This window comes from Lissotriton helveticus, chromosome 7, assembly GCF_964261635.1.
Source record: "Lissotriton helveticus chromosome 7, aLisHel1.1, whole genome shotgun sequence".
Classification (NCBI taxonomy): Eukaryota; Metazoa; Chordata; class Amphibia; order Caudata; family Salamandridae; genus Lissotriton; species Lissotriton helveticus.
This window is the reverse complement of record NC_136068.1, coordinates 654,750,369-654,770,180: the sequence shown is the minus strand read 5'-3', so window position 1 is coordinate 654,770,180 and position 19,812 is coordinate 654,750,369. Positions and strand designations below refer to the sequence as shown.

Genomic DNA, 19,812 nt, shown 5'->3' with positions numbered 1-19,812 from the left:
ATTTTGCAGTATAGGCAACTTTGTCATACTACTGTTAAACATTGATCGATGAAACACAATATGTACATTTTGTATATAGGAAATAAAACTCCCACAATGCCTCATTATATAAATATATATATATATATACATATATATATATATATATATATATATATATATATATATATATGAAAAAAACACTTCCACAAAAGAATGGGCAGAGGCCAGAGGGGTTTCCAAGGAGAAATCAGCTTTATTCGGCAAACAAAGCAACTCAGTTATCAGGCGTATGCATTTTGGCGAGTAGCCTTCCTCAGCGCCCTGCCTTGCGTAGCCAGATTCACTGAATAGTCCCACTGCTGCGCCCCTTTGAGTGCAGGTCCGGAGGCTCCTCCCCCAAGCAAGTTGGGCTCACCTGTTGGTCGCCGCGACATGAGCCGGACTCCAACTCCCAGAATGCATGAAGTCAGTGCTTCTGGGCTGGCGGTGTGGGGGAGCTGGAAAATTGGCTGGAGCAAATTCCGGATGGTGCAGGTGGGAGATGAGGCTGTGCACAGGGGTCTGCAGACATCCACCGACCCCTCCTTGGGTCCCCTCGGTCCGCTGCTACCTCCAAGTCCAGGTAAGCATTAGGGCAGGGACAGCCATAAAGCATAGCATCCTGTTGGAGGTAAAATACCTCGCTCCACCCGTGCCGTGCCGTGCTTGAAGGTGGACTCTGGATCTCCCGGTACCCCGGGTTGTAACTTTGCTGAGCCCAGCGAGGGTGCGCCAAATTTAGTCCAGGTCTCTTTTGCAGCAGGGCCATCTGGAATGCCCCTCTGGCTGGAGCATAAAACATGAAAAGAGCCCCCTTCCACGAAAGAATGGGCAGAGGCCAGAGGGGTTTCCAAGGAGAAATCAGTTTTATTCGGCAAACACAGCAATGCAGTTATCAGGGGTATGCATTTCGGCTGAGTAACTTTCCTCAGCGCCCTGCCTTGCATGGCCAGCTTCACTGAATAGTCCCACTGCTGCGCCCCTTTGAGTGCAGGTCTGGAGGCTCCTCCCCCAAGCAAGTTGGGCTCACTTGTTGGCCGCTGCGACATGAGCCGGACTCCAACTCCCAAAATGCATGGAGTCAGTGCTTCTGGGCTGGCGGTGTGGGGGGAGCTGGATAATTTGCTGGAGCAAAGTCCGGATGGTGCAGGTGGGAGATGAGGCTGTGCACAGGGGTCTGCAGAAGTCCACCGACCCCTCCTTGGGTTCCCTCGGTCCGCTGCTACCTCCAAGTCCAGGTAAGCATTAGGGCAGGGACAGCCATAAAGCATAGCGTCCTGTCGGAGGTAAAATACCTTGCTCCACCCGTGCCGTGCCGTGCTTGAAGGTAGACTCTGAATATCCATACTAATATAATAAAGAGAGAGCCCAAACCTTTGAGGCGGGTAATCTCAGGAACCACGGCACCAATCACAACACCCAATACAGCGTTGGAAAGGGCAGTTGCAGCAGAAGGACATAGGCTATGCAGACGCCCACCATATACATTTAAAAGGTTAAAGAACTGTGCCAGCAAAGTAGTCCCTTGTGGGTGTCTCTGTGTTGTGCTGTGGGCGTGTGCTGGGGGCGTGACAAACACTGGGGGCGTGTGGTACGATCCGCCCTTCATGCCATGTCTCATATCGTGTGCTAATCCCACCCTGCTCCCTTTAATTACCCCTGCACCCCATAATCATAACCCACCCTTACTCCTTAGAATACCCCAACACCCTAAAACACTAACCCATCTTAACCCTATAAATATACCCTGTACCCCAAAACCCATACCTATCCCTAAACCCTAAAAATACCCCTGTACCCCAAAACCCAAACCTAGCCCTGAACCCTATAAATACCCCTGTACCTCAAAACCCAAACCTACCCCTGAACCCTAAAAATACCCCTGTACCCCAAAGCCCACACCTAGCCCTGAACCCTAAAAATACCACTGTAACCCAAAACCCAAACCTACCCCTGAACCCTAAAATACCCCTGTACCCCAAAACCCAAACCTAGCGCTGAACCCTTAAAATACCCTGTACCCCAAAACCCAAACCTACCCCTGAACCCTAAAAATACCCCTTTACCCCAAAACTCAAACCTAGCCCTGACCCCTAAAAATAACCCTGTACCCCAAAACCCAAACCTAGCCCTGAACCCTAAAATACCCCTGTACCCCAAAACCCAAACCTAGCCCTGAACCCTAAAAATACCCCTGTACCCCAAAACCCAAACCTAGCCCTGAACCCTTAAAATACTCCTGTACCCCAAAACCCAAACCTAGCCCTGAACCCTTAAAATACCCCTGTACCCTTAAACCCAAACCTAGCCCTGAACCCTTAAAATACCCCTGTACCCCAAAACCCAAACCTAGCCCTGAACCCTAAAACTACTCCTGTACCCCATAACCCAAAACTATATCTGAACCCTTAAAATACCCAAACACCCCAAAGCATATACCTCAGTACCCCAAAACATATACCCCTATAGCCATACTTACCTTCTCCACACATTAAAAAAAACATGCTTTTACCATTCATGCATTTACAACAAATTTCGTTGTAAATGTATGCGTGGTAAAAGCATATAAAATGTCATGCCATGCATTATAATGGCACTGCGGAGTCATGGTACTTTCCTAATGAAAGTATGCGGAGTGATGGTATGCGGAAAGAAAGTTGCGGAATAATGGGTGTTTACCCTCCCTGGTAAGTATATTGGTGGCACGGCGGCCCACATCTCCAGCAACATACTCATATTTTTTCACCACCCATTTGAATAATGCACAGGTCTCTCTCATTGATGACCAGCACCGACATACAGTTTTAGACACACCTCCCGCCACGAGTTCTATAATTGCGAACTTTAAAGCTGGGGAGCTACGTTCGAATCTCGGCATCAGCTCAACATCCTGCGATTCCAGGCAAGTCGCTTTGTCTCCCCGTACCTATCACAAATGAATGTGTTCCTCTGTAATGTAAATTGTGCTCATGCCATGTTGTCGAGTTTGCGCTATATAATATTGCAAGGAAAAATAAAGTAGGGAAACTCGAGTTCACACACTACTGAACGCGCACTCTTAAGTGCATCAGCAGTGCACTGTGAATCGGAGCGTTTCACAGGCCTGTCACAGATAAGAAATGCTATCAACACGAAATCCTACAAAACAATATACTACTGGCCGGCAGCAATTAATACCCGGAAAATGTCGGGACGGGCTGCTAGTATATATATATATATATTACCTACTGGCAGTTGCCAATAGGTAGTTATAGTTAGAACCTAGTTTCCATAGAAAAACATTTATTGATTTGCTAATAACTTTGGCGTCGTTTGACGAATCTTTGCGGAATTCTCCCCCCAAAAAAGTCTGTCCAGGTTAGGTCCTAAAATCAGGTCCCCAACAGAAAGGCAATTCCCCGGGGGATCGGGTCCACAAGGACAGGAGTGGCCCCTTCACTCAATCAGAGAAAAAATTAATTCAACACAGCCCCTGGGGATGGGGTCCGCTTGAATCCTGAGGGTCCCTGGGGGCCAACTAGCCCACCAGGTACCTCCAGTATGCACCAGGAAGCAGCATTGCAGAGAGGTGTTCAGAGACCACGCCCCTTTTACACCTCTCTGCAACGCAGCTCTGTGGTGCTTACTGGGGGTACCTGGTGGGCTAGGTAATCCCCCAAATCAAAACCTGACAGGGGGCGCGTTTGCACAGTGGTGAAGGAAGGGGGCAGGGCCTGATGTGACATGTGTGCACTTATGCAATCACTCAGCCAAAACACAAGCACTTATAAATTCACCATGCACTCTCCACTGCTACAATCCCCTGAACACTACTGATGCAGTCCAGCCATCTCCTTGTCACCACCCATGCACTCCTCCAATCACCCAGCCAGTTCCATGTCCTTATCTAATCACTCCGCCAAAACCCAAGCACTTGTAAATTCACTATGTACTCTCCTTGCAGCACTCTAATCATCCAGTCATTACCCATGCACTCATGCAATGACCCATGCACTAACTCTTGCACTGCTACAATACCCTGAGCAGTACCCATACAGTCCAGCCATCGCCCTCTCACTACCCATGCACTCCTCCAATCACCCAGCGAGCACCATGTACTTATCCAAATACTTTGCCAAAGCCCAGGCACCTATAAATTCACCATGCACTGTCCTAGCAGTACTCTAATAGTCTAATCAGTACCCATGCACGTATGTAAGGCCCCAGGCACTAACACATGCACTGCTACAATCCTCTGGGCCCTACCCATGCAGTCCAGCCATTGCCCTGTCAGTACCCATGAACTCTTTCAATAACCATCCCAGCACAATGTACTTATCCAATCACTCCACCAATACCCAACCACTTTTACATTCACCATGCACTCTCCTTGCAGTACTCTAATCTTCCAGTCAGTACCAATGTACTCATCGAATGACCTAGGCACTAACACATGCACTGCTACAATCTCCTGTGCACTACCCATGCAGAACTCTAACCACCTACACTGTACTCATTCACTCCTCCAATTACCCAGGTTGTACCCAAGCACTCCAAAAATTCATCTTTCACTACCCATGCACTCTTCAAATCACCTATCCAGTATCTTGTACTTCGAATCACTCTGCCAAAACCCAAACAGTTATAAAATCCCCATGCAGCACTGTAATCATCCAGTCACTACCCATGCGCTCATTCAATGACCCAGGCACTAACTCATGGCGCATACAGAGGAGGTCATTCTAATTACAGGGGTGCCTCTGCACATAGTGTCCCCTTGTGTATGTAGGTGTTTTCACTGTATTCTAAGTGTATTTCAGCATAGCACTGGGTCTGGTCCTGGTTAGTCAGAGTCAGTTACCACTGGGATCCATCACTAAAAATGTGAGGGCACAGGAGGACTTTCTGGAATTCTGTTGCCTCTTTCTGCATTTGTCTTGCTTTTTTTCTGCACTTTTCTTCCTCTTTCTTCACATGTCCTAACTTTGTAGCATAGTTAGAAATTAGTATTTAAAAAAACATTGAAATTCACTGAAAATAACATCGGTTTCAGGCAAGTTATAGTTAGAAATTAGCATTTAAAAAAGCTTAGAAATTAACTGAAAAAACCATAGGTTTCAAGGACGTTAAGGTTAGTTGGACATTTCACTCATACAAAACCATAGAAATTCCTCAGTTAGTTAGTTCAGCTAACTATAACTCGCACCCCCGCAATGCACTGCTGATGATGTCACATATTACATCATTCATGACATGGTCAATGACATCACTGATGACATCGTTGATGACATCTCAAATGACATCACTGATGGCATCACTGGTGATATCATCCATGTCAAAATCTGATGCACCTTCTCTCACTCTAATATAATCTTTGATACACCCACTCTAAAATACAGACCATCGACACACCAATACCAAATACTACATATGCACTCACTGATTCTTAGGTCTACATACATATCCACTCATTCACCCATACAATCACTCATACATACAGTCACTCATCAATACAATACTATAATATGCACTCATACACCTATACAGACACTCACACACCGCTACTAATACATGGAGTTACTCACACACGTAGTCAGTCATGCAATGAATCAATCACACTCCCATTTGCTCACGTATACACACACCACCTCCTCACTTATTCAAACATATGCTAACACATACTTACTCTCTTATACAATCACTGATACAAGTATACACTCATCCATACAACCACTCTCACAATCACTGTCATTTATATACTCCAACTCTCATATACACTGCCTTTTACATATGTAGTTACTTGGACATGTACCACTGAGGCATCCAATCTCTCACCACCACACCCGTATACACACTCACCTGCCCATACAGCTGTTTCCACATGCACTCTTGAACACATACACCCAGTGAATCAACCACTCACACATTTATGCACAGAGTCACACACCTCCCTCCCACCCATACACATACTCAGTCCCCAATACAAATACTCCTACAACCAATCAACAACCCATATAGACACTCATGTAGCTACTGACCAACACATGCATCAGCTTACACAACAACAGATATACTGATATACACATTTAGACAGTTTAGTCACTAACCCATTCATTCAGTAAGACACATTTAATCACTCTTTATATATAACACAAACCGTTAGGGAAGGGTCTTAGGGAATATTTAGCCCCCAAATTCTGACTATACTATAAAAAATGTCCACGGATCTAGAGAAAAACAACGAATCTACCTCAAAGATATACTAATCAAAAGCCTAAACAATTCTGTGCATATGTGAAAAAGAATCTTCTCGGGAGTAAGGAAACCCATCAGTCACCACTCGGTGCCGCCATTAGTCATGATTTGGGCCTCCTCTTGGCACTTTCATCGTGAAAAATCAATAATGGTGAACTGAGGGGCCTGATGGTTATGTCCCACACCAAATTATGAGTCACTGGATAGCCCCTAGATTTGTGATGGGAGAGAAATTATATTGTAGTGCAGAAATCAATTCATCAAAAAGTGACTTAAAATTGGGTAAAAGAGAAATACATGTTTATTAGTATCACTCAGTGCCCAAGATTAAAAACAGTGCAAACACAGCAGTTTTAACAAATACCTGCCAGAATGGTTACTAGGTCCTATTAACCATTCTGGCAGGCATTTGCATGCGCATTTCTTGCGAGAAATGCGCATGCGCGGTAGCCCGCGCATGTGCATTTGTGAAGAAGAAGGTGGCAGCGATACCAGGAAGAAGGAGCCCCGGGATGCTGCATCGCAGGTAAGTTTTGTTTTTAGTTTAATAATGTTTTAAAATATATTAAGGGCATTTAGAGGAGGGCGGTAGGGAGGCGGGGGGCAGGCAACTTCGCTCCACCATGGCGTGTGTGTAGTGTTGGCTCCTACGCCTACTTTGCGAATCTCGAAGAAGGCAACACTATGCCCACTCTGTGGGCAGAGCAAAGAACTAAGCCCACCCCTAGTGAAGAATTCTGTGAAATATGTGTTGAAAAAAATGTGAACAGGGGCAGGGTAGGGACACCCTGACTCCCTAGGCCTGCTCAGGGGGTCCCATAAGGACCCATAGGGCAAAAAAAGTAAGGTAATATATATCTATTTTATAAGTCGTGAGATGCGTGAAGGATCCACGTATTTTGTCGTCGAACAAAAAAGAAGCATGTATTTTTGAGATATACATCAAGCTATTGGGTGGCTCTAAAAATGGCCCTTGTGTTTATTGAGAGATTTTAGTACCTGTAAGTACTGATGCAGAGTCTAAAGTTTAAGAGGAAGACTCTGTTCCCTTCATCTGTAAAATGTACACCATCTCTCCTATAGATGCCTTGCATATTGAAACGCAGGTTGTTGTGGTATATTGACCCCATTCTGTAGTCTCGGAGGAAAGCACAAACAGATTTATTCACATGTTTCCTAGCTTTCTCAATCTGTGGGCAAAATTGATTGCAGCAGTTCCACTTCTGCCTTTGGCATATGTTGGAATAGACAAAGGCAGTTTGGGGAAAAAGTGACATCAATTCTCCAAAGGAGTCCTTCATAAGTATTTCCAGACCTACCCCAGTCAAAGTGCCTAATTCATTGCCACCACAGTGTACAATTATGAGGTCAGGGTGTTGGGGATGCAACAAGGATTTAACCAATGGCATCAATTGGTGCCACTTTAACCCTCTTTGTCCAATCCATTTAATGTCTACATTTGGTAAGCCTAGGTCTTTGTGATTTCCTTTGCGTTCTGCATACCTTTGGCTCCAAAAAATATAGCTGTGTCCCACAATCCACACTCTAAGCATCTTGAAAGGAGCTCTGGATGAACTCAGATGGCCTCTGTAAATGAAATGGCAGTTTGAAAACTAAGATTTTTCTAAAATGGTGGATAAGATGCAGTGTTGAAAAAAGAAAAGAAATGATTGGTTGTTTGAGAATTTTCTACTCGGAAAACTAGGGTGCATGTTTCTGTTTTTTAAAATCATGATTCTTATTGGTTAACAAAAAGTGATAGAAAGGAACATTACATAAGATATGCTGGTATATTGAGAAGTCAAGCACACTTGCTGTTTTGATTAGCAACATTGTGTGATGAACTTTTGACCTGTGTGTCAGTTAAGTGTTCCATGAAGTGTTTCCGTGGTAACAGGCAGAAGGTAGAATGGGGGTAGGTTTCAAATGTATGTCGTTTGGAAAGGATTGAAATGTCTAACCATTAGAAATGTGTGTTTAGTTTTGTAATAATGTGGGAAGCCATGTGATTTGATGTTCAGGTATATATGTGTTGAAATTTGGAGGAAAACTCTGCCATTTTATGGTTTTGGTCAGAGATTCTGAATAAGAAAATCTGCTGTGTGACTGACATACTTCTTATTCTACAAAACAATTTGAAAGGTGAGTTATTAATTTGTGAGGGAATATATGTGGTGCATTTTGTTTTTAATCACAGTAATGTGTTTGTCTTGCTACAGTACAAGGAATACTTTTTTTTCCTCTAGAATTTTATTGTGAGTGTGTTTACATTTAGAAAGTATTCTGAAATAAGCATTTGTTTATTTTATGTGTTTGCACACAGATGACTATGTTGTTTTAATGTTTTTGGTAGAATTAGACACCAGTATGGGTAGAACTGCAAAACATTACTAAAAACTCAATCTCCAAATTCAAATATTATCAAATTCAAAGCTGGTCCAAAACATTAACTATAAACACCAAAGAAAGTGAAAAACTAGAAGAAGAAATGGTAAAAATGTCATCAATACCAAAGGAAGTGGCAAAATGGTACTGGGCCTTAATAACAACTCAAGACAGAAACTTAAACATTGGAAATCAAATTTGGGGGAAAGATTTATTCACGGCTGACTTGGATTTAATTTGGGAAAAATCAGTGGGGAAAGGCTGGTCGACTTTAAAATCTGCGGCATTAAAAATAAATCACTTATATACCATTCACCGAGCATACTGGACCCTGAAAAAACTCTCTAAATTTAAAAATGCAGGAACAAAGAAATGCCCGAAATGCGGAGAAGATAAGGTTGATGACATTCATATGTTCAGAAGCTGCCCCACATTAAAGGAATTCTGGAACAGAGTTGGTAAGACACTGAGTAACATCATGAAAAGAGAAATAACTGTAAGTACCATTCTTACTCTTTTTGGGATAGACAACACAGTCAATAAAGGGGGTCTAAATAAGTGTCAAGAAAATTTACTTTTTGTACTGGTTGTACTTGCAAGAAGGGAAATTTGTATAAAATGGGTAAGCGCCTCTTCACCAACGCATGGAGAGTGGTTGAACTCGGTAGTAAGAACAAACAAATTAGACAGAAAAGGAAATAATTGTAAGAGATTCAAGTATTGGGAAAGTTTTGAAAAATATCTAAATCCTAACATTGAGTAGAAACAATAGTCCTACGATTAAGGCGAAACAACTTCTGGTGAACAAGTAAGGTACTTGTTGAGTAGCTATAAAAGCTAGCTCCCCCACGACTCGAAAACCAAAGTTCTAAATTATGTGAAGGTTTAAAGGTACTCCTCTTTGTTCCCCAGACAAGAGAGACCAAGGGGCAGAAACGGAACAGACTAATAAAAACAAGAGGAAGACACCTGAAACTCCAAACACATAAAGCTTCGCAATATGAGGAAAAAAAAAAAAAAAAGAATTAGACACCAGTTATTTTTTATGTATTTACAAAATGATTGAAGTTTCTACAATAAAATTCAGTACTTATTCTACACTATGAAATGTGTTTTGGTAAAATAGAAGGGATAGTGTTGTTTGTCTAGAATCACACAGTGAATCTTCTGTGCATTTAGGAATCACTCTGAGAGGAGCATTTTGGTACTTCGGGGCATATTATCAAGCAGGATGTTAAAAATTATCGCAGTTTTAGTGGCGGATAACTGCTGCTAAAGCGGCGATAATGGGTTTGATAATATGGCCTTGTGAATTCCAATAGAAACCTATGTTCTAGTGTGAACATGGGCTTCTATTGGAATTCTCCAGAGCATATTATCAAGCCCATTATCGCCGTTTTAGCAGCAGTTTTATGCTGCTGAAACGGCTATAATTGTAACACCCTGCTTGATAATATGCCCCTTCATGTGTTTTCCGACATGTTATCACGTAAAAACGTATTGTGTTCTCACATTTTGGTAGAATTAGAAAATAGTCATTGCTTATGTGTTTCAAAAATTAGTTTAGTATTAATAGTAAAATGCAGTTCTGAAATATTTGGAATGCATGCTTGATGTTTTTGTAGAGAAATAAGTACATGTAGTCTTGCAGGGACACTTCCACCAGTATGATTTCCTACACTACCCAAACACCACTGCATTATTGTAAACCCTTAATCTACCTCCAGCATGACCACCTACGCTACCTATTCACCACTTTATGACCTTAAATCTTAACCCCTTCCATGCTGATGACGGCCCCCAGCCGTCATACACTACAGTGCTCGTGTGCTGATGACGGCTGGGGGCCGTCATGACCGCACCTGCGCTGAAATCTTCAGCACAGGAGCAGAAACGGCCCAGCATGGAAGGGGTTAAATCTACCCCAGCAGAACATCCTACACTACCCAAACGCCAGTTTATTTCCTAGAACTCTACCCTACCATGACCCCCTACACTACACAAACACCACTGCACGACCTTAAAGCCTAAAACGCTATCCCTAGCATGATCTCCTATGGTATATAAACACCATTGCACTATGGTGGAACACTACTCCAGCATGACTCCTTATAGTACCTAGTACCTAATCACCATTTCACTACTCTAAAGCTTAAATCTATCACACCAGGACCCCTTACACTACCCAAACACCACTATAGTATCCTACTACTGTATTTATAAGAAATATTGGGGCATATTATCAAGACAGGGAATAAACTGCCGCTAAAGCGGCGATAATTGGCTTGATAATGTGCTCTATGGAATTCCAATTGAAGCCCATGTTAGAGGTCCTTCACATTTAACTATTGGAATTCCATATAGCATATTGTCATGCCAATTATCGCCGCTTTAGCAGCACTTTTCTGCCACTAAAGCGGCGATAATTTTATCACCTGTCTTGATAATGTGCCCCATTGTTATTTGTCTAGAATCACACAGTGAGTCTGTGCATTTAGGAATCACTCTAAGAGAAGAATTTTGATAGTTCATGTGTTTCCTGACATGTGATTGGTTCAAAACGTATTGTGTTCATACATTTTGGTAGAATTAGAAAATAGTCATTGCTTAAGTGTTTCCAAAATGAGTTTAGTATTAATCGTAAAATGCAGTTCTGAAATATATGGAATGCATGCTTGATGTTTTTGTAGAGAAATAAGTACATTTAGTCTTGCAGGGACACTTCCACCAGTATGCTTTCCTACACTACCCAAACACCACTGTACTACTGTAAACCCTTAATCTACCTCCAGCATGAGTATCTACAGTACCTATTCACCACGTTATTACCCTAAATCTTAAATCTACCCCAGCTGAACCTCCTACACTACCCAAACACCAGTTTATTTCCCAGAACTCTACCCTACCACGACCCCCTACACTACACAAACACCACTGCACTACCTTAAAGCCTAAAACGCTATCCCTAGCCCTTGTATGATCTCCTATGATATATAAACGCCATTGCACTATGGTGGAACACTACCCCAGTATGACTCCTTATAGTACCTATTCACCATTTCAATACTCTAAAGCTTAAATCTATCACAGCAGGACCCCTTACACTACCCCAACACTATGTAAACACCAACGAACTACCCTACAACACTACTCCAGCACGGCCTCCTACACTACCCATTTCCAATGCACTTCCATAAACTTTAAAACACTATAATAGCACTACCCACTAGAGTACCCAAATACCATTGCGCTACCCTAAACCTTAAATATACACCAGCATGACCCCATACACTTCAAAAACAATACTGCACTACCCTAAAACACTACCACAGCACAACCCTATATACTACAAAAAAGCTAGTGAACTACTCTAAAGTCTAAATCTGTAGCTAGTATGACCCCCTTTCACTACATAAACACTACTGTACTACCCTACACAGTAAAACACTACTCAGCATGACCCCGTACACTACTGAAACACTACTGCACTACCGTAAAACACTATTCCAGCACGACTCCATACACTACACAAACACCACTACACTACCTTAAATTCTAAAACACTATCCTTATTATGACCCCATACACTACATGAACACCACTGCACTACCCAAGAACAGTACCACAGCACGACCTCCTATCCTACTCAAACACAGTTGCACTACCCCAGCATGACCCCCTACACTACACAACCACCACTGCATTACCTTAAACTGTAAAACACTATCACTAGCATGACCCCGTACACTACATAAAAACAACTGCACTATCCTAGAACACTGTCCCAGCAGGACCCCCTATACTACAGAAAGACCACTGCATGATCCTAAACCCTAAATCTACCCCCAGTACCTACACTACTGAATCATCAGTGTAGTACCCTAAAGTCTAAAACAGTACCCTAGCACCATCCCTGAAATATTATATTATTATCCATAGGAAAACCACAACCTTCTATTGCCAATAACTTTGGCACCGATTCATGAATGTTCTTGTAATTTTCCAAACATTTGGCCAGCTCAGTTCCACTCCTTCCCTTGAAGTTTGGGGATGATTGGTCAAGTGGGGCCAAGAAAAAAGGGGGATTCCAAAATGTGTTTTCCCCATAGCACCTTTAGACACGGCTACAACCCGAACGGCTGAACAGAATTACTCCAAATTTGGCAGAGAGGTAGTCCTCAGTTCTGACTTGTGCCTTTCGCTTATCAGGTGTCAATCTGTACAGTAGTTTCTGGGAAAATTAGGGTTAAAGTTATTTATATATCTATGGGCGAGACGGATCCGCGGATTGTACGAGTATTGTTATCGTAGCATAAGTGCACCGTCCTGTTCACACGCTCAATTCTAATTGGCTGTCAAGTATTAATATTGTTACACTACCCTAAACCTCAAATCTATGTCAGCACGACCTACTACACTACTGAAATACCACTGTACTATCCTATAAGAATACCTCAGCACGACTCTCTAAACCTAGAGAAATCACACTGCACTACTGTAAATTCTAAATCTGTACTGTTGCAAAACCATACTGATTGTTTATATACCATGTAGTAAAGTGAACCAATTATGAATTCATTCAGTGTCTTTCCATATAGTATTGTAATTATTTAGTTAATATGCATGTGGGCATACAGTACTTCAGGTTCTAGGGTTATGGAATGCTTCAAACTGCTAAGCATTATCTATGTAGTGGTCTTATCACCTTCACAGTTGTGCTTCAGGCCTACAGTTTTTTATTCCGAATTTGTATGAAATGTGTTTGTATAGTAATAAAAATGAATAATTCTTTTAAGTTTTTAATGAATATTTATTTATGTTTATTTTTTACAGATACTGTTTTTCATTGTTAAAGTAAAGTTATCATGCCGCAGAAATAAAGAAGAAGAAAAAGACTGAAAAAGGATATTTATTTGAAAAAAACTAAACCACAAGTGTTGGAAGACCAACATAATGTGACTAAAAAGAGAACAATTTCTGGTAAGACTACAAACGACTTTATAAAAAACATTACTAGATTGAGAAAAAAAATGCAAATGTGCAAAGCAGTGAATGTTCCAAGCACAAAAAAAAGTGCAAAGAATAGGAAAGGCAAAAAGGCAATGTAAAAATAAAGGATACAACTTTTAGTAAAAGAAGAGAAAATCAATGTAAAGAAATCCGGAAAAAAATATTTTATAACAGAGTTGTCCATAACTTACTGAAAGACACAAAGAAATATAGAAAGAGAACACAATTTTATAAAAAGAAGAAGCATGTCGAATCCATTGTTGAAAAGGCTTTTGAAGTAAAGAGTAAACTCTTCATGTTAGTATTGAAGAGAATTCGATCACTAGATAAACCAATCCATTTAATAAAGGCCAAAAGTAAGAGGAAAAGAGTAATTAACAAAACTAATTTTTGTGATTATTTTTAAGGCAATGGAAACATAGTTCAAGTTCAGAGCTTTTTTAATGAAGAGAGTTATTTACAGAGCAATAATATGTTGCATGCTGTATTGTATTGTATTTTATTTTTTGTATTGCACAGTTACTTAAAACCATCTGCAATATAACTTACATGCAATTTTACAAGCAAATTAGAACAATTATTTTAAAAAAAGACATTCTTGTAAAAAAACAATGGGTTTTACATACAACCGTATAAATACAGAGTAAGAAGATATATTATATACATTTATTAATCGGAAAATGATTGTCAGTTCAGCCTTGTTGGAGAATACTTATTTAACGGACCAGGTTGCCTTTTATGTTGCCTGGCCCCTCTTCTTCCATAAGCCTAAGACGCAACTCGGCCATGTATCTTCCAAATCTGGCCAAGTCCTGTGGTATAGTGCAGGAAGAGAGAACCGAAGTTGCTTCTTTCACTGTCCGTACCCTGTTGCGCAGCCATATTTTTTTTAAAAGGTTCTGACGGAACTGCAACATACCGGGACAACAACATATCAAATATAGCAATGATTCAAATTTAAAGTCACAGATTCTGCATCTGATTTTATGTTCTAGAGATCTCCACCCGGGATTTAATTCTTTAATGGGGAGGGGCACAAGTCTGGCCCATACAATGTTTTTAGTGCTTTCCTTCCCAGAGCTTGCTCGAGATATGGCTGGATTTTACTCCCGGCAAACGATGTGATCAGCCAAGGTGAGCCTCTTCCTATTGCGTAGTCTGCTAGATCGCTTCGATGCGACAGTTGATAACATTGTTTATTAATTGAATTTTTGATGGTCAGGTAGTTGAATGTCCCCTGATCCCAATTTTCCATTGCTAATCCCAGCGTTTCCACTGCTTCCTCTGTGTAATGATGCCCCGGGTTAATTGACTCCCCGTAAATTGGCTTCAGGATGCTCTTTAGGCTCCTGACTGGAGCTGTTAGGACTTGGTTGCATGCAACAGACACCAGTGGTCGAGCTTATGAGGTTAGAGATGGTTGTCCAATTGAAAAAAAGCAAATGGTTCCTAGAAATGCAGTAGAAGCTGATGAAGTTCTTGGCAGACGTCCTAAAACCCCAGTGTACACTTGGGATTGTAGCAGTATTTGTAGTGTACGACAAGAATCTATTGATAAATTGTGCAATTTCTTACAAACATGTTGTAAAAAAAAGTGTTAAACAAAAGATTAAGCTGTTGCAAGGACTAGACCCTTGCAGAGTGAGAAAACATACAGATTTGCAAGGTCATTCTCTGGCTTGTCTTTCTAGGAAAGTATGTCAAAGTGTTTATCACCATTTCAGGAAGTTGGCAGTACATCATACTCAAATGCGGAAGTTAGTGAGAAGTTTGTATTATGCAAAATGTCCAGCACTAAAGTTAAATGAGTCGAGTAGTGCTCTTTTGCGAAGGTCAGTATCAGATGTGAAAAGGTTTGTGATGATATTGAGTTTTGTTACTTTGGTCCTGAAGAAGAGAGTGAAGAAACTCAGACATTAATAGAAGAAAATGTTGTAGAGAATGTTAAACAAAGTTGTACAAAAAAAATTGCAAATTAAATTACAAAGTTTAGGTTGATTTCAGGTGAAAGGACACATTTTTCTTGTATTTGTTGTCACGGAACTCAATCAAAAATCAGACTAGGAGTGTTGATCTGTAGTTAAAAAGTGAAAAAGAAAATAATGATAAGTGGAAAGAATTTGCAACTTATGTGTTGGTAGAGAATTGTTTTGATTTGGGTTCTGATCAGCGTATTTGTAAATATTGTTATAACAAATTAGATGAGAATAAAATGCCCGCTAGACCAGTTCATAATAATTTAGAGTTGATTGCTATTCCTCCAGAACTGATAGATTTAAACACCTATGAGTCTATTCTCATTCAATGTGTGCACCCGTTTCAGGCTATTGTTCGTATGGAGCCTAAAACAGATAAATTGCCTCCTTCAGATTTACAAAGAGGATTAAAAGGAAGAGTTTTGTATTTACCATTAGATTTAAAGAAAGATATTGAAACTATTGCTGTAGAGAGTGTAGAAAGTGAACCACTTGTTATTCTTGTTAATGGTGTGCCAACTAAGAATCAGAAAATCTGGCAGGAGTTAATGTATGTTAGGGAAGTGCAAAAGGCAACATTGTATTTGAAACAGAACAATACATACTATAAGAATGTTTATATGGGAGAAGAAGAAATAGTTTTAGCAGAAGATACTGAAAAGTCAAGTGGACAAATTGAAAAAGTGGATATGTTATGATGTGAAGAAATCTATGAACATTACAGTGTGCATCCACTTCATTCAAAAGAAGTGATGGGAAAGACTATTGATTTGTTCCAAATGAAAAAAGCAAAAGGAAGTACTATGAGTGTATGGAAAGAGAGCTTGGAAGCTCGTTGTTTTCCACAGTTGTTCCCAACTTTCCCAACTGGAAAAGGAGGAAGATATGATGAACATCCTGTGCAGATTCCTGCATCTGAATATCGGACAACAAGATTATATGCATAAGATCCAAGATTTTGACAATGTATCCCTTATATATTTCATCTTTTGTTTGAAAGTAACTTGTCTGGACTTTCTTATGCAGTCAACCATATTCTAAAATCTGGAATACATCTGCAAAATGTATCTGCAAAAGATTTTATGGATGAAGTGCACCAGAGAGATGATAATCTAGAATCTCAGCTCATTAATTTGATGGCATGTCAGCGTGGGACTAATGAATAATGGTACAGTCGTCATGGAGAACTGAAATGTATGCTACGGAACTTAGGAACTCCAACATGGTTCCTTACCCTGAATTGTGCTGAGTAAGCTTGGGGTGATTTACTAGAATTTCTTCGAGAAGTAAACTCAAATATAAAAAACATTGAATACAAGACACCTGGAGAATTGTACTCTTTGGATCCTGTTAATATATGCAGGTATTTCAATCATAGATTTGAGGCTATGATGTCTTTTATCTGCAATAAAACAATCCTCCTCTTGGAGAAGTTCTGGATTTCTTTTGGAGAAAGGAGTATCAAGCAAGAGGTGCTCCTCATATACATATGCTGTTATGGATTGAGGATGCTCCCAAATTTGGAACAGATGCAGATGATACTGTTTTGAGTTTTATTGAACAATATGCAACATGTGCTGTCCGCAAAAGCACAGAAAAAAATGACTTAAGAGCACAAGTCTTACGATTCCAAAGCCACCGGTGTGGAAAATACTGTTGACGAAAGTACAAATCTAAGGACAAGTTCTACACCAAATGTCGTTTTGGATTTCCACGTCCTGTAATATCGAAAGGAAGAGTGAACAGTTTTATGTCATCTTTATGACATACTATCACAAGAAAGTCTCTAAAATATATCTACAACTTTATAAGAAATGAAGATTCAAAATACATAAATGACTACAACCCAGTCATTTTATCCATGTGAAATGCTAATATGGATATTCAATATGTTGCGGATAATTCCATTGCTGTTGCTTGATATGTAGCATCTTATATTACAAAATCTGAAAAGTCAGAATTGAAAGAAATATAGGAAGAGATTTCCCACAAGAAGACTGTAAGTAAGAAATATACAGTTTCAGTTTGAAGATGTTATCGCATCGAGAAATCGGAGCGTATGAATACTCAGATCGGTTATCATCTGCAAGTCTATACTCCAAATCTAGAAGATTCATTTATGTGAGTCTAGGTCTTGCAGCAATGTGAGATCGAGTACTGAAATCTGTAAAAGAAATGAATATTTAGCAGCAAAAGATCCAGAAAGTACAGATATTTTGAAAACAAATTTGTTGGATACATATTACCCAAACTGAAGTCATCATCTAGAGAACTTGTGTCTCTATGAAGTGCTGCAAAACTACACTTTTAAACGGAATACTACACAGAACTTCAATTGTGGAAAATATGGATTCATTGGTTCCGAAGGATGTTTGGTGAAACAAACTAAAGGAAATTTAATTAATCACAGGACGCTGAGTTGTGACACTGCTGATAAAAGGGAATTTGACTATTTAGCTCTTTTACAACTATTCAAACCATGGCGTTCAGACCTGGAATTACTTGGAGATTTCCAGAGCTATGAAGATTCCTTTAATGCTTGTAAAGATAGCATACAATCTAGTGCTTTTGCAAAATATGTGAAAATGTTGAACGATGAAATTTATCAAGAAGCCATAATTGCAGCTGAGATTGCTACAGACAGTTCTCAAGACAGTCAAAGTTCTGCTGCGCTGAGTCAAGATCCACTAGCACAACCAATTGTTGAAAAGGAAGCAGCAATTGCCATGAATGAGGTGGAAACAGCAATGTATCAAGCTCAAGAAGATGTAACAAACTTAGGAAACTTGGAAGAACAACTAAATGTTGAGCAAAAACAAATATATGAGCAAGTGAAAGAACAGATTGACCATGGTTTACTTCATGAAAAGAAAGAGTGCTCATGCACGTCATTTCAATTTTTCCGAATGTACAGGAGTGGACAAGCTGGAACAGGATTTTTTTTTTAATTAATTAAAGTAATTACAAATTATCTACAGAAAACAACTGAGTCGCATTTGTCTTGTGTTGTCACTGCTCCAACTTGGTTTTAAGCACACAACATTAAAGTAATTACTTTAAATTGTTTACTTAAGCTACTAGTAAAGCATGAAAACAAATTGGAATACCACAAGCTATCGGGAGAAGCTTGTTGTGAAGTTTCAAGAGTCTTGAAGAAAATGAAACTTCTCAATATTGATGAGGTAAGCATGGTATGAAACGTAATGCTTGCCTTTGTGCATTTAAGAATGCAGCAAATTCTTAAAACAGAGTATGACGTGTTTTTGGAGGAAACATGTCATAGATTTGGAGATCTACTGCAACTGACTCCTGTAAAAGGACAACCAGTATTTAAAAAACTTGCGCATGAAGACACCAGAAAGTCTCTGGGTAGTGTTGGAAAAGTGAAAATGTGGTCATATTTTGAATACAAAGAACTTATTACAAATATGCAATAGGCAAATGATGTTGATTATGGAACTATTATCCAAGATATAAGAATTGGATTACTGACAGAACATGACAAACAAGCTTTAGAGACTTGATTACTTTCCAATTTGTTTCCAAATGAAGATATAGTTCCAGAGAAAATATACATGGAAATTGCAGATAAGAAATCTGTAATCTGCTTAATGCCAACACTGCGTGAGTGTTCTATATTCAATGAACAACTTTTGAAACTGGAAATCGAAGAAATAATAAAAATGGAAGCCATCGATAAAATAGAACATGAAGGAATCACTATTATTTTGATTGAAAAATTGAAGACATTATTGGATTCTTTAGAAAAATCAATATCTAAAACTGCTGGTTTAGAAAATAATCTATATGCATGTAGAAACTGTCGGATAACTTTAAGGCGTAATTTGGATGTAGAAAAACGGTTTAGTTAACACCTTAGGAGCTTGTAAACATACCTCCCCAGTGCTGCGCTGTCCATTATCCAGTGCTGATTTGGACGTCCAACGGTCGCACGCAGCACTGGGGAGGTAGTGCCCGTGACGACCGTTGGCCGACGGCAGCACTTAAAGGGTTAAAGGAGCAATGAGCAAAGTTGTGGATTTTATTAATTATCAAAATAAAGATGGTATTGAATTCTTAAAGATTCAATTTGATCAGATTGAAGAAGTGAAACAAATTGGTCGTTGTTCTGTTCGTTTTTTGCTTGTTAAAGATTTATATGCCCATAGAAAACAGTTTCCATTTT

The 19,812-nt window shown here is 40.0% G+C and overlaps 1 protein-coding gene across 1 annotated transcript in view; it reads right to left on the bottom strand.

Moving 5' to 3' along the window:
• LOC144769210 (uncharacterized) overlaps positions 1-19,812 on the bottom strand; it is a 256,325-nt gene that overhangs the window by 9,562 nt on the left and 226,951 nt on the right. The gene's annotated exons all lie outside the window — the stretch shown is intronic.